Below are 8,036 nucleotides of genomic sequence, written 5' to 3'. Positions count from 1 at the left end.
CGTGGCTGGCGCCTTAGCCGGTTGAGCTATAGGCGCCGAGCCTATTAAGCCTTAAGAATCAGAATGTTCTGAGTTTTTCCAGAGATTAAAGAAAGTCTCAGCTCTAGAGCAAGTTACAATCTCTCATTTGCAAAACAAAGAGAATAATTCGCATAAACAAATACAAAATTTAGCAGTACATAATATACACATAAATTCAGTTGCTACTAAAAGTAAGGAAGACTTTCAAGAGGTGCTATTACTTAAAAAAAGACTTCCTAAAAGAAGTAAAGCAGTATTTTCCTATTCTCCCCAATATCCATCATGCTGACTTACATATGAGAATACAAATTTCAAAAGCAGTTTATGACTCTTCCTACTATATGAGCAGTATAGTTTTTTCCATCACATCCCCAACATACTAGTGACTTAAACATGCTAATTCTCTTATATCTTCCATAAATTTTAGTCTCACGATTATAAAGTAAATTTCCTTCACATCAACCATATCCAAATACCCTTAGAGTTCTTTACCTTTTCTCTAGCCTCCCCCCAAATTATCATAGCCCCCATCAAACCCTCATCCTTGTCTCCCCTTTTCAGCACACTTCCCCATCCCTCCTTTCCCACAAAAAAAAGAAACACTCATGCCCATGCCAATCCATTCCTTCCTAAAAACATAAGAATTGCCATAGAAGCCTGGAAAGAATATTTAAGGGCCACTTTAATACATTTCCAGATTTTCCACATTAAAACTCTCCAGAAACTGTCAAAGAACACAGCAACCAATTTCAAGATGAACAATTATACCAGTGCCCTGCTCCAGAACAAATTTTACTCCAGATTAAACTAGTGTCAGATTAGAAGACACTTTAGTCTCACCCCTTCCATGTTTCTATAGGATTGTTGCAATTCCATTTTAATCCATTCTATCTTCCTTCCTCAAATCACTGTCAAACAACTCATAATCTCTAACCAGCAAATCTTATGTTCCAAAGATGCTGTTTCCTACAACACAGTCTTTTGTACAGGTCCATTTAGGAGTAGGGTGCTGGCCCCAGATGCCAGAGGTGGTGGGTTCAAACCCAGCCCTGGCCAAAAATAAATAAATAAATAAATTTCCCTGTATCATCTCACCTAGTGTTTCCAGTTTATTAACTGCCCTCTCTACTTCAGGAAAGAAAGCTCTTTCTAGTCTAACTCCTCATCTAACAGAATTGGAGATGTCAAGAAACTGAAGGGACTCTAAAATGAAGGGTTTAAGCATATTAAACATACAAAGACATCAAATAAAAACTAAAATAATAACTATCACAAGATGAGAAGGAAGGGCATAATGTGAACAACACAAATACTTTTCATCATAGACGTCTTCTGACTTCCTTGATGTCATTTAGACAAATTAAGAAGTAACAGGACGGGCCTGGTGGCTCACACCTATAATCTCAGCATTGTGGGAGGACGAAGCGTATCCGGAGTTGGAGACCAGCCTGAGCAAAGCGAGACCCCCATCTCTATTAAAAATAGAAAAACTAGCTGGACATCATGGCAGGCACCCTGTGAGCTATGACCCCAAGGCACTCTACCCAGGGCAACCAAGTGAGCCTCTGCCTCAAAAATAGATAGATAAATAAATAAATAACAGTATTTGACTATTACAAGAAATAGTAGTACATGCCTATTAGACCTAGAAAAAAAGCATAAGACTACAAAAATTAATGCTTAAAAGCAATAGCCTCTGGAAAGTGGGACTGCAATGGACAGGTGAGGTAAGACAAGGGCTTTTGCTTTTCATTGTAAGTCCCTTCAGAACAATTTTTTAAATCACACACAAGTATTAATAATAATTTAAAAGAGAGCAAAAAAAATTTTAAAGAGAAAAACACTAATTATGTACTATATTTAAATACACTCTATTTACAAAAATGGAAAGAACATATAATATACAGTGCTGGTGAGGAGGAGGAAAGGAAAACTGGTTCTCTCAAACTATGACGACAAGGAAGATGGGTACTTTGTAATAAAACCCTTCAAAATTCTAAATGTACCAAGAAAGTTTTCCAAATTTTTTAAATAATAATCCTGGGTTATTTCTATGAGAAAATTGTAATTAAAGAAATCCCCTCTCCTTTTTAATGCTAAATTATCATCCTCCTTTAGAGGTATTTGCTAAAAGAATGATTGAATTTTCCCTTCCCTCTCCAAATTTCCTCATTAATCCTTTGACCCTCTGCTTCCATAAAAAGATTTTCCATACTTAACATGCATTATCACCACCTCTTTAGTTGAAAAACTACAAGATAATGTATATAACAAAAACGAATAACAAAAGGTTAAAAACATCCAGGTAAATTTTAAGAGTATGGTTCTAGTCCAGTGTTCTCTTTTGGAAATCTAGTCTAGTGCGAGCTCACCAAATCCAGAGAGAGCTTGGTTCGTCTCCTGAGATGCTAATCCTCCCTCCAACCTGGCTCTAGAATCATAAAGTCTCTTCAAGTTCTCCTAGACCTTATAATAACCACTCTGACCTTGCAACCTATGATCAAAACCTATTCTAGATCGTCCATTCTGCAGCCCCACACTTTTGCTGGCTGTTACATTTTCTTCAATGTCACCATGTCTCAGTGAGACAGTACTCACTCTCACCAGAGGACTTTAGCAGCTCACATCAGGAACTATGAACAGCAAAAGATATCCCACCATGCCTAGAGTTACAGGACCAATCTAACCAACCTGACTAATTTACATAGCTACAAATGGAGCCTCCAAGGAAGGGCTACCATGCATGTACCCCCACCCTGGACATTAATTATAATCTTGTGTACTGCAATCCAGGCTGAATAATATAGCACTAGCTTTCCTGGACCAGATAAGCTGGGCAGTGAAGAAGAAAATCGCCAACTCAAGTAATTTCCATTTCAGCATTTGCCAGGATAGTGTTCATTCAGCCTCTGGTAAGTCACAGTATTTCAAATATGTTAAAATCTAAATTCCATGTCCCAGAGAATCCCCACAGGTCAGGCCCTTTCTCCAGGTCTGTTTCAGAGATTGTCCTATTCACCGGTGCAAGTCTAAAATGTCTCAGACCCAAATACAAACCAAGGTCTAATTCTCAGTGACCCCACTCACAGCCAAAACCCACACTTACCAGATGTCATCTACTGAAGAGCCCACACAGGTTCAGAACTAGGCCATCCTGGCCCATCTGGAATAACTCTTTAGTCCTTAGGCCAATATTTATTAATTGGACTACATCTGTCTGTTCTATTATGCATTCCCTGCATCTTCTCTAATATTTAGCACTCCCTCTTGCTCCAAACGATATCCTTTCTATTCACGGGAACTCTTATATCCCTTCTTTCCTTTCCTTAGAAATGCTTCAGTTCTTTCCATAATGAAACATCTAACGTAACTGCACAATGAACAACCTCCAGAATCCTCACGACTCCTCCACAGCCACCCCCTGCATTCCTCCACCTATCCGGCATCTTTCCTCTGGCCTCTCCCGGCTCACACTCCCACTATGTTTCCTGCGAGCATTCCCTTTTCTCTAGCCCCTGCCCTTCCCTTCTCCCAAAGAGCACACTCTGGCAGCAACAGCGACTGAGGCCTGCGGTGCATAAAGCACTGCACCAGGCACGGTGGACAGAGAGCTGGTGTCTCCTCAGCTTCTTCACACCGACACCCAGCACCCTCCAGACTCCCGGTGCAAACATCCCACCACCTTCCCTACCTCTGACACCCCCCTCAAGCCCCGGAGGCCAACTTCTCGCCTCCGCCGCCCCCGTCATTATCCTTTCTCAACCCCACAGCCCACCATCCGCGCCCTGCTTCCTCACGTCCCCCCGCCAGCTCCTGCGTTTCCCTCGGCCTCGGCCGGTCCCTCGGCCACCCCCAGCCTCGCTGCGGCTCGCTCCCCCCGGGGTCAGGCCGTTACCGCCGCGCGCTCCCCCCGCGCGCCGCCCCCTCCCCCTCCCCCGCCCTCCCCCGGGCCCGGGCCTGCCAGGCCGAGCGCTTTACCGCGAGCGGGCGCCGAGTCGCGCGGTCACAGACTGCAGGCGGCGGCAGCCCCAACCTTTCTAGGGGCCTTGAGAGGAGGGGAAGGGGGGAGGGGGGAGAACTTTTGCTGTGGCAGCTTCGGCAACAGCTCCCACCCCTGCGCCTTTCTCCTCTTCCTCCCCCTCCTCCTCCTCCTCTTCCTCCTTCTCTTCCTCCTCCCAGAGCAGTAGAGACGCAGACATGCCGTGGCTAGAGCGCCGCCGCGGTCGCCGCCACTGCCGGCTCGGTGCATTGTGGGAAGGCCCGCACACGGGAAGCGCACCGCGGCGCCCGCCCTCGCCTGGCGCGGCGACCTGGCTGAGAAGACGCAGCGTGGCTTCGGTTCCGGCGCCTGCGTGTCACCAGCCCAGGGTGGCCGGGGAAGCTGGCTCCGAACTGCGGGTCCCCCAAGCTGAGCTAGGGAGGAAAACATTTTGAAAAAGATCGGAACTGAGGCAATCTCTTTGAATGAGGTTCCCCCCACCTCAGCCTTAATGCCTAGCGCTCCTGAAGCGGAAGACTCCTGTGTCGGGGGCGTTCCACCCTCAGAGAATGGAGGGGTCGGGGACTTAGTGAAAAGTTATTTCCCAGAATGTCTTGGCTTTTTCGTTTATCATCTCATACCTAGCCCTCTCCCCTGCCAATTCCAGTCTTTGGCCTCTACCACCCCAAATGCCACCTGTTCCGGAAGATGCTGCCATGCGCCCTTGAGACTGGTAAACCCTGTTAGTGTCTGCGAACAGATGGAGGGTGTGAGTATAAAGATCGAGAGAACCAGTCCTGGACCTTGTTGGGCCGAATCTTGACATAGTATTTCCTTTTCAATTTCTCTGAATCCCAATCCTTGACAATCTGTATGTCAAAGATTTGTTAATGACCTTTATAGAGCTAGGATTGCACCCTTGTCTCAGCCTTTGGGGGCCCTTTAAGTAACGTTAGCCAAATTGGTGCCTTCATTCAACTAACATTTACTAGGTGCCCTGAAGTGCTTGGGCATACTGCGGTGGTTTGCAATTACTCATCTGTGTGTCCCACGCTAGTACAAGGTCAGCTATGTAACATAAAAAGATGCTTGATGAATGTTGAGTGATTTTGAGTATTAAGAATTTGCTGTGGGATGAAACACTTTCACTGCAATTTCTAAAAAATCTGATATTTAGCACCTGCCTCTCTGCAATATTTAAATATAACCTTTGATGGGAGAGAAAAGAAAGGGCATTAAAATATCTACATAACCATTTCTGGAGTTCTCTTTCCCTTGTCCACACCCACCTTCCCACCTCTTGCGAACTGAATGTTCATTTGAATAGTGCTTTTTGGCTCAACTCCAAACTCCCGCATTATGCACTTGTGATGACACCGAATTAGATTAGTGTCTGCAAGGTTAATGTTCCCTCAGGCATTAACCTTAGTAAATCGTGATGCCTGTTTAGAAATAGCTGAGGCCCAGAGGTTCAGCTTAATTTAGACACAGGTAACTAAGAAGAGCAAGGATAAGCCACAGCTCCACTATCAACTTTCCATGTGCTTTTTCCATTAAAAATATGTAAATTTTAATAAGATGACAGTGCATATTTGAATGTTAATTGCTGCAACAAACTAGTGATATAATCTACAAGGGATGATTATCTGGAGGACAGCCTTCTGGCAACTTCTAGCACCTGCAGTGACATCAAATTCAGATGTTAAAATAAAATACACCTCTGGCAGCAAAGAAGCAGACTCTCAGTATTAAGCAATGGGAAAACTAATAACTGTGAAAGGCTGAAAACTGGAAGATTACACCCAATAGGCTTGATTGATTGGTTTGCCATTAGGAATAGCTCTAGTTTTCTGTTCAGCACCATAACTAAGAAACAGTAGAGAAACAATTGTCTAAAATAGGCAAAATAAAGAGCACTGCAAGGGTAGTGACAGGAGAAGTAATGGTGAGGAGCAAGTTAAACTTCGGGAAGTATTTCTCAGCCCCAATTTGCCTCTCGGTGCTCCTCCTGCTCACCTCCCCAAACACCGGCCCTAGGTGTTGAACCTACTTTCCTTTTTGTTTTTTAGCATTTTATTATAAAATAATCATAGACTTGGAAGACATTGTAAGAATAGTACAAAGAGTTCCATTTACCCTTCACCCAGCTTTGCCCAATGGTGACAGCTCTAGTAAGATATCAACCTAAATGAAAGGCTTTCTGAAAGAAAATGATATTTATTTAGGAATAGAGCACCGCAATGAGAATATGAGCACCATAGTAAACTGTATGCATAGCAGGAAGGTAAAGGAAGACAAATACTTTTAAAGGAAAAAATGAGGATTGCCTAATTGTTTTGAGATAATTCTTAACCTTGACTACCAAGATCAGTAACAACGGTGACTCCGGTCCAAGGTTGGACAGACAGCTGCTGGGCAGATGTCCTTTTGAAAGTATTTTTTGTATAAGGTTGCAATGGCTTTTGTGCAAAGTTGTGGTTTTTGAAGTGTCTTTTGTGATAGATTTTATTGAGCATAGAAACATGAGAACTCATCTTCATAGCCTTCCCCATCTCTATATGTCAGGCATGTTTTTTTTAACACTGGTGACTTCATTTTGATTCTGACAACTTTCTGACATCCAGGAAATTGACAATGGTACATTACTGTTAACCATATTACACAACTAACTCAGTTTTTGCCATTTTTTAGCCCTTGTTCTGGGTAGTTCAATGCAACTTTATCCTGTGTACAGATTCATGTAACCACCCCTACAATCAAGGCATTGAACTATTCCATCACCACAAAAGAACTCCCTTATATTAACTTTTTGTGTTTACAAATCCCCTTCCCCACTCCACCCTCCCAATCCCAAATCTATCCTTGTCCTCCAGTAACCACTAATCTGTTCCCAATCTCTATAGTTTTGTCATTTCAAATATGTCATATGGCATGTAATCTCTTGCAATTGATATGTTTGCCTAAACATAAAGCCCAAAGAGCTCAACTCAGTGTAAAGGACACAGCCACTTCCAGCCAATGGATTCCGAGTGGACCTGTAAAGATTAGGAAATAAGAGAAGTGAGGAATCCATGTTTGGGGATGAACTTTTTCCATATGCTAAAAGTTGGCAATTCATTCTATTTTTTTAGAGCACAAAAGCATGTCTGTACTTTACAAAGAAAGATTTAAAAAAAAAAAAAAAGCATGTAAGATAAAATAGTGGGCTGGGTATGGTGGTTCACACCTGTAATCCTGGCATTCTGGGAGGCCGAGGCAGGTGGAATGCTTGAGCTTATGAGTTCAAGACCAGCCTGAGCAAAAGCAAGACCCCATCTCTACTAAAAATAGAAAAAACAGAGGCAAGAAGATCACTTGAGCCCAAGTTGGAGGTTGCTGTGAGCTATGACACCACAGCACTCTACCCAGGGCGACAGCTTGAGACTGTCTCAAAAAAAAGATATGTGATGAGCCAGATCCATCTCACAGCTACCAGTTTATCTTTTTTGATAAGGCTTAACCTGTAGAGAACAGGCAGCACTACTACAATGAGTGGGCTTCTCTGGGTCTCCCAGAGCCTTTTTCCTCTGCTGGCTCTAGAATGTGTTGTTCTTGGCCCTCTGGCTTCTCCCTCTCTTTTTTTTTTTTTTTTTTTTTTGACACAAAGTCTCACTGTACCCTCACCCAGGGTACAGTGGGCCATCAGCCTAGCTCACAGCAACCTCAAAATCCTGGGTTTAAGTGATCCTCCTACGTCAGCTTCCTAAGTAGCTGGGACTACAGGTGCCTGCCACAATGCCCAGCTAATTTTTCTGTCTCTGATAGAGACAGGATCATGCTCTTCTCAGGCTAGTCTCCAGCTCCTGAGCACAGGTAATCCTCCTTCCTCAGCCTCGCAGAACGCTAAACTAACAGGTGTGAGCCACCGTGCCCGACCCCCTCTGGCTTCTTTAAAAGAGAAATACGAGGCTCGGCGCCTATAGCTCAACCGGCTAAGGCACCAGCCACGTACACCTAAGGTGGCGGGTTTGAATCCCCAGCCCAGACCCGCCAAAAC

At 43.9% G+C, this 8,036-nt stretch overlaps 1 protein-coding gene across 1 annotated transcript in view; it reads right to left on the bottom strand.

Moving 5' to 3' along the window:
* The window catches only part of ZNF148 (zinc finger protein 148), a 172,658-nt gene extending 168,438 nt beyond the window's left edge, over positions 1-4,220 (bottom strand). Inside the window, exon 1 of the mRNA XM_003795069.3 lies at positions 4,000-4,220. The gene's annotated coding sequence lies outside the window, so the exon portion shown is untranslated. The remainder of the gene's footprint in view (positions 1-3,999) is intronic.
* Positions 4,221-8,036: the final 3,816 nt, after the last annotated feature.

The sequence above is a fragment of the Otolemur garnettii genome, unplaced genomic scaffold, assembly GCF_000181295.1.
Source record: "Otolemur garnettii isolate 467f Iridium unplaced genomic scaffold, OtoGar3 scaffold00089, whole genome shotgun sequence".
In the NCBI taxonomy this organism is placed as follows: domain Eukaryota; kingdom Metazoa; phylum Chordata; class Mammalia; order Primates; family Galagidae; genus Otolemur; species Otolemur garnettii.
Note: the sequence above shows the minus strand (reverse complement) of the source record. Positions and strands in the feature narration are given on the sequence as shown.